This window comes from Martes martes (genome assembly GCF_963455335.1).
Source record: "Martes martes genome assembly, chromosome: 7".
Lineage (NCBI taxonomy): Eukaryota > Metazoa > Chordata > Mammalia > Carnivora > Mustelidae > Martes > Martes martes.
In genome coordinates, this window is record NC_137894.1 from 113,146,194 (window position 1) to 113,169,387 (window position 23,194).

At 53.6% G+C, this 23,194-nt stretch overlaps 1 protein-coding gene across 4 annotated transcripts in view; it reads right to left on the bottom strand.

Annotated features, from left to right (window-relative positions):
- The window catches only part of ACTN1 (actinin alpha 1), a 95,570-nt gene that overhangs the window by 64,441 nt on the left and 7,935 nt on the right, over positions 1-23,194 (bottom strand). The window contains exon 1 of one of the 4 annotated variants that reach the window (XM_080808238.1): positions 9,253-9,537. The exons of the other annotated variants lie outside the window; for them this stretch is intronic. The gene's annotated coding sequence lies outside the window, so the exon portion shown is untranslated. Of the gene's footprint in view, positions 1-9,252; positions 9,538-23,194 lie in introns of those variants that run through there. 4 annotated transcript variants of the gene reach the window in all.

Consider the following 23,194-nt stretch of genomic DNA (forward strand, 5'->3'; position numbering starts at 1 on the left):
ACCTTATGTGTGGCATAGAAAAAATAACCAGGGACACCTGGGTGGCTCAGTCGGTTAAGCGGCTGCCTTCGGCTCAGGTCATGATCCCAACATCCTGGGATCGAGTCCCACATCGGGCTCCTTGCTCAGCAGGGAGCCTGCTTCTCTCTCTGCCTCTGCCTGCCACTCTGCCTGCCTGTGCTCGCTTGCTCTCTCTCTAACAAATAAATAAATAAAATCTTTGAAAAAAAAAAAAAAAAGAAAGAAAGAAAGAAAAAATAATCGTATTACCTGTGGGGAATTTTTTTTTTTTTTTTTTAACCACAAGCAAGTTATACTCTCATAATAAAACAGACACTAAAGACTTATCAACCCAACACATTTCAAATCATGACCCACGGAGCTGCCCACTCCATACAGTGGGGCAATGCCATCGCCTGACTGTCCCCTTGCCACCAGCGCCAGCCTGCCCAAGAAACACACCCCGCCCTGAAGGCAGGAAAACTGGACTTGGGGTGGGGGCCAGCGATCATGCCCAGGGCCTCCCACCCATTATGCAAACTGCAGCAGAGATGTGCCCCCAGGGCCAGAGCCGAAGGACTACTAGGGTGCCCCTCCCTGGGCTCTGACTCCAACATGACTCCAGCTCTGGGAGGAAATGAGCCAGTCTGCCCCAGTTCCCCTTCTAGGAAGCCACGAGGGAATGACTTAGCCCAGTCCCTGCACAGGAGGGCTCTGGGGAAACCACCTCCCATCCTCCACCTCCACTTCAGGGACACAGGAAGAGGGAGACAGAGAAAACGTTCAACTGATGGAGGAAGACACAGGGTGGAGAAGGCGCAAAGGACAGGCGGGCCTTTCCTCTCTCCACCCTCCGCTCCCTCCACCAGCACACAGGAGGGCTGCAGACGGGGGCTCGGGTGCTGATGCTCCACCACTGAGCTGAGTGAGTGGCCCTGCCTCAAGTTCCTCCTCTGTCACTTGAAAGGGATGGAACGCTTGCTATCAGCAGCTCTTTTCGGCTCTGAAACCATGGGCTTCCGTATCTGCTGGGTACCCACTGGGTGATATTCCAGAACTGGGAAAGGGCTGGGGAAGACAAGACACGGCCTTGGAACAAGGAGAGCCTTGAGACAGGGACCCATGCCCGGTACCCCCCTGCCCCCCCCACCCCAGGAAGCAATGCTTCTAACAGGAGCACTAGAACTCCCACCCTCAGACCACGCCACTCATTCACTTCATGTTTTCTAAGCTCTCGCCCTATGCCAGGGGCCCTGCCGGAGCTGGGAAACCAGTGAGCTGCCCAGCCTCGAGGCACTCACAGCCTCCTGGATGTCTCCACCCCACGCCCTGTCCCCAAGCCAGCCCTCAGAGATAGCAGGGCCTGCAAGAGTAATACAAACAGCAGGCAGAAGGGGAAGCCATACGGCCCGAAAAGAGCACCAAGCCAGCTCAGAGCCAGGAAAGTGCGGTTTGAATCCCATGTCCGCCGCTGATTCTCTGTGTGACCTTGGACTAGCTTCTTCAGCCCTCTGGGCCTCAGTTTCCCGATCTGTCAAAAGGGGTCTGAGGCTGGTGTCTGCAGGACCCTCTAGCTCTGACAGCCTGGTATGCCCCTGGGATGCCGGGATCCCAGCAGCACCGCTGACCCCTGACCATCTGGGACCCGTGGACTCCAGACAGGCCGAGCTGACAGGCGGCCAACTCCGGGGAGTTCTGGGGCACCAGGGACAGAGCTCAGCCCCGCAATCCCAGCTGCTGGAGGCCGTCTGAAGGCGAACATCTGCTGGAACTTCAGGGATAAAATGGATGTCGGAGAGTTCTCAAAGTTGGAACCGTTCAGCACGGGATGGGGTCACAGGACCAGGAGGGGGCTTTGTGCATTCTCAGTGCCCCAGTGCCTAGTAGGGGAAAGGGGCGCCCCTCCCGCCCCAGCTCTGCCGGATCTGAACCATAAACACAGCCCTTTTCTGAAGGGAAGGGCTTAACACAAACCAGATGTGGTAGGGACTTTCCCCCACCCCCTCCTGGCCCTAAAATTAAACATTCGGTGTCTCCTCTGCCAAACTCACTTGAAGGCCGAGCCTTAAAGAGCCAGCACCTCCGGTTCTCACCCTCACACGTTCTCAATCACATCCCTGCTTAAACAAAATGTCAAAGTCCCCAAATGGCAAGTGTGGATGGGGCGGCCCCCCAGGAGCGCCTGACACCCATGCAGGCCAGAGACACCCATGCAGGCCAGGGACAGATTTAAAAGGAAAGGTCACTGGAGAAGAAATGCGCTCTTCTACCACTAGCCCAGGAGGGACCAAAGGGCAGCCTACCAGAGGTGGTTCCTGTGCCTGGGATTTGCCCCCAGGAAGCGCAGAGAGGGCTTGCAAAGGGAGGGCAGCCAGCTCCCAGGGAGCACCAGCCCTGTCCCTCGAGGACTCCGGAGATTCCTAGAAGAGTCCATTTCTAGGCCTAGAGCTGACAGTCTCTACAGATGAGTAACAGGCGTCTTCTTTCTCTCTGCTCTCACGCAAGGCTGCGAGGACCCAGACAGAGCCCACCTCAAGAGAACTGGACTCCGCTGGGCTGCCAGACTGGTTGCTCCCCTGTCTGGAAAGCTCTCCTGGTCCAACAGGTCCCTCCCACCCCAGCTGAAGGCCCAGACCATCCACCTATCCTCCCCCCACCTCCCCAGGCCCCCCATTAGTGCCAGGGCCATGCCTCAGCACCAAGCACTAATCAGCAGGCCCATCTCCCCAGCCAGGCGACACATGCCCTGCCCTTCAGCTCGGGGGAACCACGCTGTATACCTTCTGTGCACTCCGCAGCACCTGACAGTACGCGGCACACACAGAGCACGCTAAGAACATAAGGTAAAATCTCATGGAGCCGCCATTACTCAAGCAAAGGGCATGTGACCTCTAAAAAATATTTGGAGAGGGATGGTGCTTCAGGTAGAAATTACCTGAATTGCTATAAAGCTGAAATACTATTTTTTCTTGAAAAGTATTTCATCCCAGGGAACCTGGGTGGCTCAGTGGGTTAAGCCGCTGCCTTCAGCTCAGGTCATGGTCTCAGGGTCCTGGGATCAAGCCCCAGTCGGGCTCCTTGCTCAGTGGGGAGTCTGTTTCTCCCTCTCCCTCCCACTCCCCCTGCTTGTGTTCTCTCTCTCAAATAAATAAAATCTTAAAAAAAAAAAAAGTTATTTCATCCTACAACCTCAACAGAGACATTTTCATTTTTGCTTATTTTTGTTTATACCAGTTTTGACGGCTGCAATGGATTACAAGGCACATACCGTATAGTGTTCTGTAATAATCAGCATACCACTGAGTATTTCATTTCTGCATGATCTTTATAAATGTCGTTTCAAAGGCTGAAGAAATGTTCCGACACTATCAGGTAGCAGAAGGTTTGTGAAATTCCTCCCCTAATGTTCCCTAGACATGGAAGCTTGGGAGCTTTTTTCCCAGATAGCACAGAGAATATCCTTAGGCATTTCTATTTCAGCCGGACAGCTGTCTTCGGACAAAATCCTGGAGGCTGGGGGTGTAGAACGACCTGGCCGAAGGGTGTGAGCACTGGCACAGCTTTCACTACCTCAGTGAGCCAAGACAGTGACCCACCGGCCACACCAATCCCGAGCACCCTCAGAAAGCCGGGGACCCACTTGTTGAATCAACTAGAACCCTGCCCAACTGGACGCTTCTTCTTGGCGAAACTGTTTCTCAGTTAACTGTGTATTGCCTGGAAGATGTCATCATCTCTGGGCCTTCAGAATTAAGGGCTCCACGAGTCCTTTAACTTGTGCCTTCGCTCCAAGGCCCACCTTCTCCATACCAACCCTGCTAACCCTAGTCCATTCTGATGTACGAGCAAGTTGGGGCTCCCCTGAGTCCTGCTCTACCAAACTCAATCTCCCCCACATCTGAGATCCCTGATCACCTTCCACACAGTGGGCCCCACAGTACCACACAACCCCCCTGAGAAACTCCCGAGAGAGACAGGCAGCCAAGGGCTCCTTGACCTAGAGCCCCCAAAATGATGCCCAGGGATGTCCAACCACCCTGGTAAATGGAGTCTCACAGGCCTTGTAGGCTTCCCATTGCCTGAGGCCATCTCCAGGGGCCAGTCTGAGTCTATGCCAACAAAATACACTGCTACTGGCAGCCGCCCAGGCTAGACAGACCCAGGAGCATGACAACGAGGAGGCGCCCACAGTCCAGAGCCAACCCAAACCCCCACGGTCACGCCATCTGCCTCAAAGCTAGAATTCAGACAACAGTCAGCATCTGGCTCCATGGACACGAGAGGGTCAGAGGTCACTAAGGTGGGACAGGGCAGGGTGCAGGGCGAGGCAGGATGCAGAACTTGAAAAGCCCTCTCTCCACAGGAAACCAAACAACAGAGCTGGACGGTCACTGGAGGACACAGATGTTTGTGCTGGGGGAGTAGGGAGGGTCACCTGTCTGGCAGAGAGGGCCCCTCAAAAAGCCCAGGGTGAGAAAAGCACGGCCTCTACCATGAGCACTGCAGGATTCCTTTTTTCTTTTTTAAAGGTTTTATTTATTTATTTGACCCCGGGAAGGGGGGGGAGGGCAGGGGGGTGCACAAGCAGGAGGAACAAGAGAGAGAGAAGCAGGCTCCCCGCTGAGGAGACAGTCTGCCACGGGGCTCAATCCCAGGATCCCGGGATCACAGCCCACACCGAAGGCAGGTACCTAACTGAGCCACCCAGGTGCCCCCCACAATGCTGCTTTAAAGCCACCTTGCAGGAGCACCTGCTGGCTCAGTCAGGAGAGCAAGCTGACTCTTAATCTCAGGGTTGTAAGTTCAAGCCCCACAATGGGCACGAAGCCTACTTAAAACAAACAAACAAACAAACAAACCAAAAAACTGAATTAAATTTAAACATAAAACAGCCTTGCAGACAGCCAACTGGCCCCAAACAATGTACAGCCAGGAAAGCAAGAACAGATTTTCCTTCCTTTCCTTACGTTCCCACTAACTGATGTGGGTTTAAAACCCAGAAGAGACACTTGGTTCACATTCTGGGGATACTTCTACATTCAGACTGAAGCAACAAGATCCTCCAGGGAATCCTTCACAGAAGTCTCCAGTGTTATCCAAAAATTAAGTAGGGTGCTTGCTAGAAATGCAGATTCCTGGGCTCTGAGCCCAGAGCATTTGGTTTGCCAGGTCTAGGCAAGGCTCAGGAGGCAACGGTTCGTACATGAAACCTAGGTGGGCCAGGGACCCCCCTTGTAAATATGGCCTCGGAGTGAAACTCTCCCCGTGGGTGGCAGAGAGCAGACATGCCCACTGGAACCAGAAGACTACAGGGAAATTGTGGTCACCTGGAGTGGGTCCTCAATTAATCAAATGTAGGCAGGAGGCCCGTCATTGTCCTCTGCCTCACTCCTCAGAGCAAAGCACAAACCGGCTGGCTTTCTCAGGAGTCCTTCTCTCCTTCCCAATTACCAGGAGCCTTAATTGGACCAGCCTTTACAGTTCCTTGCGGTTTTCTGGGTGGGGAGAGGCAAAGAGGGTAGCGTGTCTACAAGCCAGACAGAACAAATCAATCCCGGCCCGCGCACATGGCCGCAAGCTGGGGCAGCATGAGGCCCTGACAGGAAGCTCTTCACCCGGACAACCCGAACAGCAGCTGGGACATTCCAGTGGCTTCCCTCTTCGGTGCCCCAGAGGAAATGTTCCAATGCCAAGAATCCCTCTGGCGAATCCCACGGCTCCAAACGTCTGGTCATCCACAGCCCTTGGACACCGGAAAGCTGGGCAATATGTTGGATGGGCTGGCCGTGGGACACTCAGTGTTAGGGACACTCAGCATTAGCATCCCCTAGGTGCACCTCTGAGACACCCACAGGTGGGCACAGGGGCTTGGGTAACTCTACGACACCGTCACGGAAGGGCCACCTCTTCCTCCCCCAAGAAACACCCATGGACCTCCAGATGTGGTGCCCAACCAAAGCACACCCAACTCCACATATCCAGGGCTCAGTGAGGCTGAACAACCGGGAGGGCCAGAGCTGAAGGAGAAAGGAAGCTTCTGTGCCTCGCCTCTCACGTCTCAAAAATGATGCAAACATCCAGGGATGTCACTGGTGCGTGAGTGTTCCCGATGCAGCACCCACGTGGGCATTTGAGGCCACCTAAGAAATCTTTAGCTGGCTCTCAGAGCTCCCAGGGACTGAGGCCTCCTCCCCATCTCAGGTCAAGTCATTTCATGAACAGTCCAACTTCCTCTTCCCATCCCAGCATCTGGGAAATTCTGTCAGATACGTAACCACGCAGGTGAGAGCGGAGCCGCCCAGGGACAGAAGGAAAACTACGGGTTGGGGGTGCGGCCACCCTCAGCCCAGACCCAGCAGCCCAGCCAAGAGTTCAGCAGGGGCCCGGCCAGCGCAGGAAGCCGGCCCTCCTGCCCCCAGGCTTCCTCCCGCAGATAGGGGTACAGGAGAGCGGCGCCCAGGCCGGCGAAGTAAACGGGGAGAAGTGAGAGGCGGCAGCTTTAGTTCTCTTCTACAACTTAACCCACTTCCCTCCAATGTTACCAAACACCCTGGTCCTTCTGACAAGCCTCGCAGAGAGACAGGAACTTGGAGACTGTGGTCAGCAGCCAGGTCTGGGCAAAAACTTCCAGGACGCGGATTCCACTTCTCCCTGAAAGCGCCTCCAGCTTGTGTCCCCGTCCCTGAGGTCTCACCCTGGCACGCTGGCGGGGGGGGGGGGGGGGGGCGGGGGGTGGATTCCTGAAGAATCTGCTAAGTTGTCACCGGGGGATAATATTTCACATCTTCCTCCCAAATATTTTAAGTCCTGACAGTTTTCTGAGTCACCTTCCACAAATTTAACACTAGATGAAAATGTGAGCAAGGCCTTCAGGTTAGAACTGTAAGCCCACAGCCAAGCAGGCTAGTGGCTAAGATATTTTGGGTCAGGGGAAAATCGGGTGCCCCTGCCAGGTAGGGGACACCTAGGATGGCCATTCAGAGGGGACTGTCCCAGCTCAGACCCCGGCCTGACAAGGGGCAGCAGGTTCACTCCAGCAGTGCCCAAAACCAACACCTCCATACTCTTCAGCATGGTAAAATTCCAGGTCATCTCTCTTCTCTTCCTTATACTCGGCTGTATTTTCCACAATAAGCATTACTTTCCTTTTTAATTAGCTAAAAAAAAAAAATAGATTGTGTATTGCCGGTGGCATATTAAGTCAGTCCATCTTACAAAGGCGACTGATGAATATGTAAAATGGTCATCTCCAATTAACTCCAATCCCAAATATTCACCTAAAATGCAGGGAAGTGTCCACATGAAAAGAATATTTACAGAGGCATTAGCTAGGATAGCCAAAAACTGCAAAGCATGGAAATGTCCGCCACTGGGAGAAGGAAGAGGAGAAAACTGTCACCTCGGTGAGGAGAGAAGCAGCTGGTAAAGGTGCCACGCCAGGCACAGCCTCAACAGGCAAGCCAATTTCCCCCCGCAGGGCCTCATCCCTGCTCTGCAGCAAGGAGCCTGGGCCAGAAACACCTGGCTGAGACATGGAGCAAATCCAAGAGCTTCTAGAGGACATCCTTGACCTCTACCGCCCTCCTTCTGAAAAGGTAGATGGGCCACACTCTCTCGTTTTCCTAGCAAAAGAGCAGCTTTGGTCCTCACATGCCTCACACCTAAAGCAAACAGTTCTCGTCTCTGTAAAGCTCTCGGAAAACCTCAAACAAATACAGCGCCAGGAATCCACACGGAAGGCTCCAGGCCCAGACAACCAGCCTCAAGTGAGGGTCTCCCGTAAGAAGCATCTGCAAGGAGTAAGGCCTCACCTAGGCTGAACCTCTAGAAGCAGAGGATGACATTTCATTATTCGTCTTTTCAGAGAAATGCCTTCATCTAACTGTGACTTAACATCATGTCTCCTGGGGGGTGACTTTAAGAACCAATATGCAGGAGCGCCTGGCTGGCTCAGGTGGGGCAGGTGACTCTTGATCTCAAGGTGGTAAGTTAAAGCCCCATGTTGGGTGTGGACATTGCTTAAAAATAAAAATCTTAAAAAAATAGAAAAAAGAAAAGAAGAAGAACCCCTATGCAAAAAAGATCTCTGTGTTCCATGAAACCACTACTGACAGCATCAGCCGGCGTACCACTCTCCTAAAATGGAAGAGTTCCTGGTATTCAGTACTTAGAAAAAAGTGTCTCCCTCATGAACTGATATACTTCCTTTTATTAGAAACAAACGTATGATAATTCAAATTTCCCCTTTTGCTCTGGCTACCAGGAAGCTCCAAACTAGGGTCAAGGCAAACTTACAAAAACTAACCTCTTATAACACTGTTTTCTCAACTACCTCCTTCTCACCCTGACAAAACTCAGATCTTGCAACTTTAAAACTTTGTTATACAAGAGTCTTCTAATGTGCTCTCCTCAACGCTTTCTGGAGACAGGCAAAAAAAAAAAAAAAAAAAAAAAAGGTACAAATAAAAAAATATTCCTGAAGCAAACTCTATACTTGGATCTCATTTTCTCCAGGGAAGGAACACAAAGGCTGTGCAGCTATATATGAAAAAAAAAAAAAAAAAAAATTCTCTGATAAAATCCCATGTGGAGAAATAAAAAAGCAGAACGAAACTGCATATACACTATGATTACCACTATCAAAAATAATGCATGTATGGGGGTGAAAACAAAAACAGATTTCTGAAATCATGAATTGTGTGTTTAGGTAAAAAGGTTAAATGGTCATTTTTCACCCCCCGAAGTTGTTTATCTTCTCGAATGGAAACAGAAGCCCATGTGAAGGAAGGAGGCAAGCAGAAGCCAGAGCTCCCTGGCCTTCCCATGTCACCCCCCCCCCAAGGCTGTCATACTGGAAGAGGGGACAGGCTACAAGCTGCCATTGGCTCCTTAGGGACCAGAACCCAGTGGGTGTGGTCTGGATGGCTTAGAGTTCCGAGGAAGACGCCTGGTGCCCTGAAAGCTGTTGGAGCTCCTCGACATCGCCATCCACTGAGCCCACCCTCATAAGAACAACAGCCTGGACACCTGGACACACGGCTGTGGAGAGCGGCCACAGCCATTGGCCATGACCCCTGACCTCCAAATGCCTAGGACTTGACTGGCAAACGAGTGACCCCTCAGCCTCCCCACGTCGGATCAAATGCCAGTCCCTCCAGGAAGCTTCCCTCATCCACCCCCAGAAACTACCCTCAGCCCCGATGGACAGACATTCACAAATGGCCTGCGCGCCTCCCTCCACCGTCCCCGCACCTCTACAATCACATCCTCTGCGTCCGTCCAGCCCAGGCGACTGCGAGCCCAAAGCCAGCACAGTTGCAGTTGGTGCCCAGGCCAGTGGATGGGGTGGTTCAGCCCCTGCTGAGGGCCGAGGTTTGGGGGACTACAAGCTTCCTCCTGCCTCCACCGGAGTCAGGGTCCCTGGAGCAGTCAGAACGGCTGGCGGCTCCTCTACTGTGTCCAGTTCTTCTCCAGAGACGACAGCCCTCATCAGGCGGAGAAGCACCGGTGGTCTAAGGCGCAGCCTCGCCCTGGAGAGCAAGTAGGAGGCTGACTCACCACCTCACAGGTGGAGTGAGCTCATTCCCTTCCAGGGCATCTTCAGAACTAGAAACCCACAGCCGAGAGGGTTCCCATGGCAACCAGCCAGCACCTCCTCCACCTGTGCCAGGGGTCACCCACCCCCACCCTACCCAGCCTCAAACCTGAGAACGGAGTGAGCCGGGGCCTTGGGGGCCGGGCAAGGCAGGGCCCTCCTCCCCCCACCACCCCCACGGGCTTCAACAAGTCTACCCAAGCACACCCGAGACCAAGAAACGCATGACCCCACAGTTCATTCCTTCCTGGAAAGTCTGACGATTAGAAATTCTGAGCTAGACTCCATCTCCCCCACACAACTCCCACCAGTAGAGTACTACTCTCCCTTGGGCCTTGCTACATGGCCTGGAGCCTTCTCTACCCAGCCAGGATCCTTCCATGATTCCTGACATGGCTCCCATCCTCCCCACCAGACCCGCATGGGTCTCCCACTCTCTCGACACGCAGTGTCCAGTTCAGACAGCCGAGCAGGACTCAGGATAAGCCCAGAGCCCGCGGCTGCCCCCTAATATGGCCGCACTCGCCCCTCTGCTGACTCACCGGGTACACTGCCACCCACCCCCAGGCCTCTTTCTCTCCGGCTGCTCCCAGCCCACTCCTTCTCGCTCATTCCCTGCCCCGCCCTGCCCAGAGCATGGTACTCATCGCTCATGCCTTTGGTCACGCTCTTTGCTGGTCCATGTCGCCGCCATTTACCACCACCCCCCTGGCCTGACTCACCCGGACATTCCCCACATTTGATTTTTAGCTCACTTTACAACTCTCACCTGTCTCCTCCAGGGTGGGTTGAGGCCTTCCCCGGGCTCCCTTCACTAAACTGCATGTGACATCTTTTACTGTGACAAGGAAAGAGCCAGTTTACAGGCCCGCCGCCCACTGGCCTCTCAAGCACGTGACCCTGACCTGGAAAACGCAGGTGCTTGATACCTGTGAAATCTGGGTGGTGAGCACATCGGTTCTCGCCGTACTATTCTCCATACTCTTTCTCGGATTTAAAACGTCATTTTAGGGACGCCTGGGTGGCTCAGTTGGTTGGGCAGCTGCCTTCGGCTCAGGTCATGATCCCAGCGTACTGGGATCGAGTCCCGCATCGGGCTCCTTGCTCGGCAGGGAGCCTGCTTCTCCCTCGGCCTGCCATTCTGTCTGCTTGTGCTCACTCTCGCTCCTCTCTCTCTCTCTCTGACAAATAAATAAATAAATAAATCTTTTAAAACGTCATTTTAAAAAATGAAATGACCCACAGTATGAAATAAGTAAATGAGTGCGCAGACGATCATTGGCTACAAGGCCTTCGGCCCCAGAGTATGTCTCACCACCTCAAATATCCAGCTGAACTCATCCTTCGGAGACTTTCTGCCCACTCTGGGGCTGTGGCCGGGCCATGTGACCAGTTACCAAGCAGTTCAAGCCAGGAGCACGGCCCTGTCTGTGCCCAGAATGGAGGTGACATGACGGTGAGTTTGCATTAGGGCTGTAAGGTCACCTCACCTCTGTTTGTCCTTTGTACACGTGAGAAGAGCCATTCATGCGACACGCAAGCACGTGCATCTCACAGCAAACTAGCCCAGAGGGCTAAAAGTGACAGAACAGTTTGGCTGCTGGGCCATGGGTACACTGGGATTCATTATACCATCCTCTACTCCTGTATCTGAATTTTCCATAGTAAGTTTTTTGTTTTTAACTTATTGATGCAACTAACATTCCCTAAGTGCCTACCACGAGCCAGGCATTGTAGATAAAGTGAGAAATAAGAAACAACCCCCTCTCCCCTGGCCATGAGTTGAAAACTGGATTAAATTCTAAATTATTGGGCGCCTGGGTGGCTCAGTGGGTTAAGCCTCTGCCTTCGGCTCAGGTCATGGTCTCGGGGTCCTGGGATCGAGTCCCACATTGGGCTCTCTGCCCTGGGGAGAGCCTGCTTCCTCCTCTCTCTCTGCCTGCCTGCCTACTTGTGATCTCTGTCAAATAAATAACTAAAATCTTAAAAAAAAAATCCTAAGTTATTTGCTATCTTATCCCTCCTGGAAAATTCAACACCTGATGGCACGTGCAACGTGAAGACAATGCTGATTTCCCCAAAGGGCAGAAGAGCTAAGGAGGGGCTTTTGGGCACCATGTCTCCTGGGCTTGTCTCCCCAGCCCTACCTCCTTACTAAATGGGGCAGCCCCCCATTTAGTACGTGGCTGCGGGACACCAAGGGTGGGCCGCAGGGCTGCTGCCGATCTCCCAAGCCCACGGGCAGCCAGGCCAGGATACCTGCCAAACAAAGACAGCTTTCTCTCAAAGGGCAGGACCCAAACGCCCTTCATTCTATCATTACAACTTTCCTAAAGCCCTCTGAGTATCAGAGGCTAGGCCAGCTTGGGAGATTGAAAAAAAGGCCACACAGAGGTCCCCGACTTCAAGGGAATCATGGTCCTATTGAGTGGAAACCCCTGGACTCAAACCCTTGCTCTGCCACCTACTACCAGCTGCAGGACTCAGGGTGAATTACTAAACTTCTCTGGGCCTCGATTTTCCCATGTGTAAGATGGGGATACTAATGCCCACCTTGCAGTGGTGGTGTGCGGATTTTGTGGGTCAGCGCATGGAAAGCCCTTGTCCTGGTGCTTCGTGGTAAAAAGCCAAGCCCAGCGCCTGGCACTCGGCATTAGAAGAGTCACTTCCAATGACTCCTGCATGAGTATTATCCACCAGGCCCCTCTGGCCTAGAAACAGGCCCTGGTGATGATGGAGCTTGAAAGGCAAAGAACAAAATCCCAGACGCAAGGCTAGATTCCAGACAGGCCCAGACTGGCTCTGGTTGTCCTTGCACCAACACCCTGGCCTGCCTGAGCTTTCTTGAGTGATGCCCCAGCACAACCTAACGGGTAAACGATGCCCGCGAACCTGTGAAAGCTTCCCATCCGGCCAGCGCCTCCTTCTCCCCAGCCTGCCCAGACCCGGGATGCTATAGCCAGGCCAAGCACTGTTTCCTTGCTATTTGGGGCTTGGGCTTTTGACTTTTGGAGCCAGCTGCCACAATTTCTGTTCCCTCTGGGCCTTAGGGGGCATGAGCAATTCAGCCCCCACAGACCTGTTGACTCTCAGGTGCGAATCTGAGTCTCCAGCACAGTTGACTTCTCGGGGTTTTGATCCCCTCACCTGTAAACAGCCTTGATGCCTTGTACCTTGTTGTGGGGATAAAGCAAGAGCGTGATGTGAAACGCAGGGCCTACAACCACCAGGACTGGGTCGGAGGGGAGAACCTGGAGCACCTCCACAGACATGGGGTCAGCCCAACCCGGACATGGCCAAGATCTTGAGGTGCCAGGGCAGCCAGGAGAGGCACAGCCAGCACCCCTGGGCTCCCAGGAAGGCAGGGAGTTCCGCCTCTCCCCAGAGGCAAGGCCCAGTAGAACCTCATTCCCAAGACCAGTGTTGGGGATGGCCAGTGCCTGGGGTGCCACGTGCAGCAAGAGGGAAAGAGAAAAGACCTGGGGAAGAAGGAAGAGGCCAAGAGAAGCCCACACCTAGCCCTGAGCTGGCCCCATGTCCACTGCCTGACCTAGCGCGGGGCCCTGGCGTGTCCAGCAGCGCTGACAGCAGAGCACCCCCCCCATCCTATCACGAAGCCCCCCACGTTGTAGGTGAGGTGCAGGCGTGGCTTGTCCAGCATCACGCAGCAGCCACAGGCAACCCCAGGATCTGCAGGAAAGTGCAGGAGTGTGTGTATATTTGGGGCCCAAGGAGGGTGGAGACCCAGTTCTGTCCCGAATGAGGGGCTCTCAGTCCCCAGTCAGGGCAGTGGTGAGGACTGCGGGCTCCGGCCAGGCAGCCCTGGTTCGAAGGCTAGAACACCACACAAGAGCTGTGTGGGCTGGGACAAATTATTCACTCTCACTAAAGCTCAAGTTCTTGTGTAAGTGGAGACGAAAATGGAAGAGTACCTTTACTGCACAGTGTGGTTCTGAGGGTTCGTGGTTTAAAGCACATCACTTGGTGATGCCACAGGGCTGGGTGTGTGGGCATGTGAGCTGTAAATATCAGGACCGTGACCACTAGCCCCATCCGCGCCGCCAGCCCTGACCCTTCGGCTCATTCCTCCCTCCCTTCCTCAACGGCAAACTCAGGAGGCAGTCCCAGGAACATCTGAGTATAAGGACAGTCATTCAAACGACCCACCTGTCCTTCACCACCTCCAACCTGGCAGAGCACAGCTGCCGTCATGTGTGAAATCCACCTGAACTCGACCACCCACACGCTAACCAGAACTGCAACAGCTCCATCCCTCTGCCTTCAGAGCACAGCAGCTCAGGCTGCCTGCCCGCCTGTCTGCAGGTGTTCTGCAGCCCACCCACAAGCAAGACCTCAGAAGATGCTGTATACGGGCTTGAATAAACAGTCCTTAACCCAAACCAGCCCCATGAGGAATGAACCCAGGGCAGAGCATCCTTGCACAAGTCAGATCACCACTATGGACCTCAGTCTCTTCATCGGGGGCGGGTGGGGGGGGGGGCAGGTGACAGTACAGTCCCCTCTGGCATTCTATGGTTTGATTTCTTCCCACCGCTGCAAGGGAAAGAAGGGCTAGAGCTGGGTTCTGGAAGTAAACAAAGCGAAGGACAAGGCCGCCTATTGACACCCGTCCCTTGGGCGGATTCCAGGCTGAAATCTTTGCTCCCTGGTGCAGGCTGGAGTTTCTCCCACCTCGCACCAGTCCCGTGACGCAGCTAAGCCTACACAAAAGACAGATTATGAACGGTCCACCTTGCAGTGGGCAGAGAGGCTCTCCCACCCCCAGACCACACCTGGAACACCCAGGCCAGAAAGCTGAGCTAAGGGACCCTTCGCCAATCCCAAATAAGGCTCCCTATCCTCCACAGGCACCAGGCTTCCCACATGGCCACACCCAAGCAGGCATTTCCAGAATAAGAGTACACGCAGGGCCCAAAACACAGAGCACCACTGGATCCGTGAGGGAAACTCATTCACCTGGCCCCACCCACGCCCTGCCTAGAGGCTGGGAACAAATTCCTGAAAGCTGAGGACACGGTAGACTTCTGAAGATAAGAGTCTCTTTGTGTTGGCAGAATAGTTCAGTTCAGGGCCAGGCTGGGAAGCCCAGGAATCAACCTCAAGATCACCTCCAGAAGTGCCTGGCTCTACCTAGCAACCCCCACCAAGAGGGCAGAAACATGGAATGCTGGCATTGCCCAGACCTTAGAGATCACCTCCATGTGATGACACAGGTAAGCCATTTACAACACGGCCCTCCCACCATGCTCTAACCCAGCCCCCTCGTGTTGCAGGTGAGGTTCCCGCGTGGCTTGTCCAGCATTACCCAGCAGCCACAGGGCCTGGTACGTCCTGCACGCCTGTTCTCCTCATTCCCAGGCCACAGAACAGGGTCCTCCCCCGCACTCCCAAGCTCTCCGAACAGACAGTCCAAAGAAGATAGTTCTTCCACACCTACTCCTTTCCTAAACGCCACCCACCAGGGTCCCCACAGAAAGGGAGGCAGGTAGACCAAGGTCCTGCTGGACTCCACATGCTGGTGAGCGGGAAGCTTTGAAGCTTCTGTCAGGTTCCACCGCCCCCCACCCCCCGGCTGCTGTGGCTAAGGACAGCAGGCTGCTGACATCCTCTGCCTGAGAGAGAACCCTCAGTGCTGGGGCTGGAAGCAGGTTTTACTTCCTTGGAGGCCCCCAAACCCACACAAGAGGACCAGAAACTCCCTAAGATTTTCTGAAGTAGGGGCCCTAGCCAAATGTGACCAGGGCAGGGAGCAGAGGGACGTGTCAGCATGGCCAGGACTTCAGGAGAGGAAACCGAGGTTGGCCGCTGGCCACAGGAGGAAAACACACAGCTGGACTGCCTAAGAGGGAGCTGGGGGGCGGGGGGGTGGGGGGCACAGACTCCAGGCTGCCCAGCATTCAGACACCCCGAGAGGGGGTGCAGAGCAGCATAGCAGGGCCTGAAGTCATCCTAGTCTCAGACCCCATCTCCAGCTGATGCTTCCCTGGCCTCTGGCCTCCTCCAGACTCCAGGCCACATACCTCTGATGCTGGGGAGTCAGCAGGGCTCTGCTCTGGACCCTAGATTCAGCCCCCACTGCTGTGCCCCTTGGTGACCTGGACTTTCACCACCCTGCCACACCCCCTCCCAAGGTACCCACTGTCACCACTCAGCACATCTAATATTTGCTGAGCACCTACCCTGTGCCAGCAGGGGCCTCCCGAGGAGTTACCCTGCTCAGGGTGCAGGAGCCCATCTCCCTCCCCAGGCCTGGGCCACCCAAATCAAGAAAGAATGCAGCTTCTCCTTATTTTAGGGGGAGGGGGAGGAAGCACTAGGTGGTATCAGCAAAGTCACCATCTTCGTCAAGACCTCCACAGCAGACTACAAAAGTAGCCCCATTCTTTGTCCCTGCCTGTGTCTAGCTCCTTTGCTAGTAAATTTGAGGTGCCTGCTCACTTGTTAAAAATGCAAATTCTCAGGCCCCACCCCGGAGAAACACAAACCCTCACAATGGCATCCAGCATCTGCATTTTAACAAGCCTTCTGGGTGATTCTGATGCCCAGTCACGTTTGGAGAGCCACCCTTCCAGGCTTCCAGGCTCTGGGGTGAGGTGACATGAATCTGTCTAGATCACAGAGGCACCAGCGTCCAGGAGGCCCAGATGACAAACCCCCTCCTGGGGGGGTGGAGCTCCTGAAACTCCCCCCACCGGGCCCACGTCCAATCATCCAAGGAGCCCCAAGTCATTCATAGATCAGTGACATCCTGAGAACACTCCAAATGTCCTCAGAGCCAAGCATTTCACAACAATGCCCAAAGTGAGGGTGATGAGGGCTGCCAACACGCCTGTCCTTTCCAGCACCCCCCCACACCTCCCCCCCACCCCCCACCCATCCTCTGCCCAGGGGCTAAGTGGGCGAGGCAAGTGCTGAGGGGCCAAGAGCCAGCAGAGAAGGAAGAAAAGGCCAGAGCCAGGCAACCAGGCCAGGGGCACAGAGACATAACTGAAATCCCACCGGCCATCCCTGGGGCCCGGCCAAGAAGGGCTCAGCTGTGGTTCCCCACCTCAGCCTCTTCCCAAACCCTACGTGCAGAGGACAACTAACTTCCCAATGCTGCAAGATGCCAGTGTGAGACATAAAATGCAAACTCATTTAGAAGCATTCCCAGATCCACAGTAGCTTTCTGTCACTGCGCATCTGCTTCATCAAGAAGCAATAAAAACCACAACTGCTACTCTGGGAGGAGAAAAACTGGCAAAGCAGCGAGTCCCTAAGAAACTGACTCTTGGAGGCCCTGGGAAAGGAGGGCGGCGGGCAAGGGTGCAGACGGCCCCCCCACCGGAAATGGGAGCGGGGTGCCCAAACACATGTGGGAGAAAAGGAAAGAAGAAACTGAGGCTGGCTGCTGTTGCCTCCTACTCAAATACCAGGGAGTCTTTGAACCCGGGCAGGGGGGGTGGGGGTGGGGGTGGGGGTGGGGGCGGAGCAGCAGGTGTAACACAGAGAGCAACCCGCAGAGGCAGGAAACCCGGCTTCTGGTCTTGCCTCCACCTGGAAGCCCCTGTGCCACCTGGCCAAGTCCCTCAGGTCCTTCAGACCCGCCAGGCCTCAGCCGTGGTCACCCCCATGAAACGGGGTAGGGTAGCGGGGCCTGGCCAACCTCAATGGCTCCGGGGCACAGGAAAGGTGTGAGCAGAAAGCACAGCGTGCACGCACGGCGCCGCTGGCCATGCCACCGCTTAAAATACAGACGACTATACAGGCAGGGATTGCACAACACACCCTGAGGGCAGAAAGCACCGAGCACCAGACAGCGGTACTTCCAGGGAGGATGGGAACAGCATGGGGGACGGGCACCCCAGCACCTCACCTCTACCAGTAACACACGTGGTCTATGCGCACTGGCCTAGAAAAACCTAGAAATACCAGCTGGAACTGTCTGAGCCTTTCAAGGCCTTTCTAAATTTCTTTACCTCCAGCTAAGTCATCTCATAAGGGCGTTGTAAAGACTAAATGAGGGGTGCCTGGCAAATGAGTTAAGCATCTGCCTTTGGCTCAGGTTATGATCCCAGGGTGCTGGGATCAAGCCCTGAATTGGGCTCCCTGCTCAGATAGATAGATAAATAAGTAAATAAATAAATAAATCTTTAAAAAAAAAAAAGGACTAAATGAATTAATATCTGGGAAACACTTGACCATGCCTGGCCCACAGCTCCCTACTGGGCTGGTGCACACGGGGGTGGGGGGGTGGTTAATGCTCAGTTCCACATTCCCAGACAAATTCCCTGGGCCTGGGCCTCCTGAACCAGCAGCTCCCACAGAAGGGGAATCAGGGACAGGTCCCCAAGCCTGGCACCACTGTGCCCCACTGCAGCCTTCCTGCTTGTGCCAGCAGCCCACACAGGCCCAGTGGACTGACACCCCAGTACAGCATTCCTTAATTTTTTTTTTTCAGGTATGTACAATGAACCTCTAAATTAAGTACTGTTCAACTGAAGCAAAAACAGTGGCTTTCACAGAGACTCAAGTTTGGGGAAATGTCAAAATTAAGAAGAGGCCTTGGGGTTTCATGCCTGCAAAGATGCCTCCAAACAGACCCAGCCAGGATCCAGGAAAAAGGGCAGGAAACCAGGGGTCTGGCCCCGCTTCCCCTGCTCCGGGAAAGCAGGACTCATGGGCCGCCTCCTCCATATCCCAGCTCCCAGAGCCAAGTCTGGAAAAGTACTTCAGGTTCCTGGAAAGAAAGGCCTTTCCGAAATATCAGGAACTCCACTGGAAATTGCCATTATATATGACCGGGAGGATGTCTGTGGTGTTTGCAAGGGAGCCACTCCTCTGCCAAAGTCAAGACAGCAGCCAAAATCAACACAGGGGCTTCTGCGAGCCAGAGAGACACACACATGTACCTGCATTCACACGTGTGCATGGCCTGCACGCCCAGGACAGACACGGAGGCCTAGTGCCCCCTCCCCACAGCAGACCACAGACTGGGGGGCAGTGGGGATCCTGTATTCCTGGTGTTGGGACTGAGAAGAATTGAAAACTTCACTTCTCTCCCTCCCCAAACCCAAAGCTGTGACAGTGGAGAGTCCCACATCGGAGGACATAAGGAGAGAAGACAGAATCCGATGGCAGCAAGACCCCACCCACCCACCCACGCGCAGGGCTCACGGCTTGTCCTCCAAGACGGAAAGCCAAGTTCCATTGGGAGGCCTGCACGAAGGAGGCCACCCACCCCAATGTACCCACCCCTCCTGGTGTCTCCCCTACAGAGGACTTGAAAATAGAGCTCACCACCCTCCATTCTGTTCCCATCCGTTTATAATCAGCTTTACAGATGGCTTTTAAAAAATAAATCTTCGGGCCCATAAAAATGCTCCCGTGTGGGCCCTGGCCTGGCCTGTGTCTGCGCTCTGACCAGGTCCCTGGTACCAACCAGCATGCAACAGGTAAACCAAGGCAGAGAGGAGACAGCTTATCACTGGCTCCCTCCCCCACGCCCCCGACCGCTTTTCCGCCACCCGCTGAACCACTTGGGGCCTCTGATTTACACCCTGAGCTGAAAGTGGGGGTCACGAAGGGCACTGTCCTCCCCTCCAGTGTTGTCCCCTGCCTTGGCCTACAGCACTGAAAAGCCTGAACTCACTCTAGCCTGAGCCCCCCAACTTTCTCTCCCCAGCTTTCTTAGCAATCTCACAGTTTAAACAAGAACCTCCAGCTTTGGGTTCCATTTAAAATCAAAATAAACAGTGAGCCAGGGCTCCCTGGTTCAAAGCCTGTTCCCCTGGTGACCAAACAAAGGGAAAGACAAGGACCAGGTGAGGCTCAGGGAAGCACAGCAACAGAGGAGGGACAGGGTTGAGTGCTGAAGCAGGGAAGCCAGTTCCCAAAAGCCAGGGTCAGCTCTACAGAGGCCACCAGGGACACAGGGGGCCCTTCAGGCTCAGGGGACCTCAGCTTATTCCTGTCAGTTACTCCTTCTACTCAGAAGCGTGGAGAAATACAATTGGAATGCTCTCCTAGGGGCGCCTGGGTGGCTCAGTGGGTTAAGCCTCTGCCTTTGGCTCAGGTCATGACCTCAGGATCCTGGATCAAGCCCCACATCAGGCTCTCTGCTCAGCGGGGAGCCTGCTTCCCCCTCTCTCTCTGCCTGCCTCTCTGCCTACTTGTGATCTCTGCCAAATAAATAAATAAAATCTTTAAAAAAAAAAAAAAAAGAATGTTCTCCTACCTTTTTAACCAAGAAAAGTAACTTCGGGTCAGCCCTGCTCGCCTGACTTAGCCTCTCACACCCTTCAGTCAAAGACTTGGATTCAAAACCAACTCCGCCCGTGTTCAAGCTGAAAGAGAGACCCTGGCAAAGTCGTTTAACCTTTCTGAACCTTACTTGCCCTCTGTACAGAAAGGGAGTAAGACCTCACAAGTTTGCTCATCATGATTAACGAAGAGAAAACCACGTGTGAAAGCGTAAATGTTAAAAATCATGAATCACGGGGCCGCTGGCTGGTTCAGTGAGTAGAGTGTGCAACTCTTAATCTCAGGGTCATGAATTCGAGCCACCTATTGGGGACAGAGTTTACTTTAAAAAAACAAAAACAAAAACAAAAAAAAAACACGAATCCTGGGGCCTCTCGTGGCTCAGTCAGTTAAGCATCTGACTTGGTTTCAGCTCAGGTCATGATGTCAGGGTCATGAGATCAAGCCCCACATCTGGCTCCACACACACTGGGGAGTCTGCCTGCTACTCTCCCTGCCTCTCTCTCAGCTCCTCCCACTCCTGCACCCTCTCTGTCTCTCAAATACATAAATCTTAAAAAAAAAAAAAAAACCCCAACCATGAATCCTATAATGAGTGCTTGATTATAAACCATCTTTAGCTGTTCCTTACGATTTCATTTACATAAGCCTTGTCTCTCAAAACATAAACTACAGAATACCGAAAGGTTTGTCAGTACTTATGGTTTAAGAGTTGAGTTCTGAGGTCGATCTGCCTGGGCTCATTCATAACCTGGCTTACTGGCTGGTTGAACTTGGAAAAGATACTGAACCTCCCTGAGCCTCAGTTTCCCTGTCTGCAACAAGGAAAATAACAGTACCTTCCTCCAAGGGTTGACAGATTGAGGTAATTCAAACCATACAACCCTCCAATAGCGTAACAGTCAGTTTACTTATTTGGGGAACCAAGACGTTCTTAATAAATACTGGTGGGCTCGTATAAAGCAGAAAATGCTCCTTTCCAGCCTTCCCTCTCTCATGTTCTCTTCCTTCCCCAGGAGGTAGACAGTGTTTACATCACCTCCCAGTTCTCAGGCTTGGGAAATACTTTAAACCAAAAGGTTCCCCTTAAAGACCAAGGGCAGGGTGCCTGGGTGGCTCAGTGGGTTAAGCCTCTGCCTTCGGCTCAGGTCATGGTCCCAGGGTCCTGGGATCGAGCCCCGCATCGGGCTCTCTGCTTGGCGGGGAGCCTGCTTCCCCCCTCTCTCTCTCTGCCTGCCTCTCTGCCTACCTGTGATCTCTGTCTGTCAAATAAATAAATAAAATCTTAAAAAAAAAAATAAAAAATAAAGACCAAAGGCATCAGCACCTTCCTTCCCAGGCCCTTCTCGCTCTGCAGCTGGCAAGCATGTTACTTTCTATCTCCCGGCTTGGGATTTTCGTCTGTCAGGAGTGATCATCCCACGTCCCTTCCAAGGCTGTCATGGATGCTAAACGGAGAGAACATGTCTAACATGCAAGCCACGTGCAAGAGGCGTTTCTCTGTGTCCCCCACCCTGCAGGCCTGGAGAGGACCCACAACCTCTCAAGGAAGAGCAGACCCCAGCCCCAAAGTAGCCGGCTACGGCCAAAGACCAAGGAGGCAGTTTCCAGGGTAACAGCATCCTCTGCGTCTACTCCCGATTTCCATCCCCGGCTGCTTTTGATTCTCTTCCCGCCTCTGTAGCGGGCTAAGTCACCTCTTCCCACTATTGCTAAGCAACCCTGAGAGCGTGCAGCTGCCTCCTGGGGGAGGACCCTGGGCACCCCCCTTCCCAGTACTTGGGCCCCGGGGAAAGCTGCCCCCCGTGGACGCTCCCACCCCACCCTATTAACCCTGTGGGAAGCACTCCCAACCAACAGGGTTTAGAAGGTGCAGGTGCGGTGGGACTTGGCCTTAGGGAAATGAGGAGAGCCACCCCCACCCTCCCCACCCCAGCCTTCTACTTGCCTGTGCTTATGTGTAATCTATTCTTAAGCAGTTTCCAAGCACAGGGTCACATCAAGCTTTTTATGAAAGATGCCTCTCTTGATTATTTTCCTCTTCTGTGGCTCTCCCACTCAGTCACCATGAACCTGGATCCCTGACCTCAGAGTAAACAGTGAGCAACAGAGAACAGGTAGACACAAAGGAGGAAGAGGGGCCAGGAGGCAGAGAGCACCAGAAACTCCTGAGAGGCCGCTGAGCTCTGGAGGTGGGAGGACAGGCAATCGTCATTTTCTCCTCTGTATCACTTAGCATGTTCTCGGGTTTTTTAAATGAAGATACAATCATACCGTACAAGTCACCCATCTGAGCGGGTTTTAGAAGTTCTGCTTATATAGTATATTTATATATATTTAGACTATATTTACATATATTTAGTGTATACACATTTTGAGCAAGTTTTAGTATATTTAGTATATGGTTTTTCATGTATGCACAAGGTTGTACCACCATCGCCACTATCTAATTCCAGAATGTTTTCATCTGTCTGTCTCTGGCCAGATGTTCCCAGATAACACAAGCATTTATTTGATAAGCAGCGAAGTGGTGAGGAGGCAAACAGGGGAGCCACACTGCCCAGCCTGGGATCCAGGCCCTCCTCTGACTGGCTGTGTGATCTTGGAAAATTACGCTGCTGCTCTGAGCCAGCTCTCTCACTTGTAACATGGGGATAAAGCACCCGCCTCACGGGGTCAGATGGGCTAATTCAACAGAGGGTCCCCAACACAGAGCCTGATCCTTGGCCTGTACTCAGACGGGAGGGAGCTGCTATGAATATGATGAGAAAAAGGTTGGTTGGTTTGTTTTTTTAAGTACAGTTCTACTTCCAGCTCTGGTCTGGGAAGATGACCATGCTCAGGCTGTTGCAGACTGCCACTGTTTTTGCTTATTTGTCTGGGAGGGCATGTTGGGGTCATGATGGTCACCCATGTGGCTTTGGGGCCGATGCATCACTATACCAAACTCAAGGTGCCTAATGTGTTGAGAACCTGCCAGATAATCCCCAGGCAGGACATGGGAGCAAGGGCTAGGGCAGGTAAGGCAGAGAAGAGAGCAACTGACCAGCCCTCTCTGTAAAAATGTACCCCCTACACACTGAGAAGGAAGGTTTCTGGGAGCTTGGACTTGATGCCTAGCCTGGGACCCAGTGAGAAATCCTGATGTGTTAAGAAGGGGGGGGATGGGAGCGCCTGGGTGGCTCAGTGGGTTAAGGCCTCTGCTTTAGGCTCAGGTCATGATCCCAGGGTCCTGGGATCAAGCCCCGTATCGGGCTCTCTGCTCAGCGGGGAGCCTGCTTCCTCCTCTCTCTCTCTGCCTGCTTCTCTGCCTACTTGTGATCTCCCTCTGTCAAA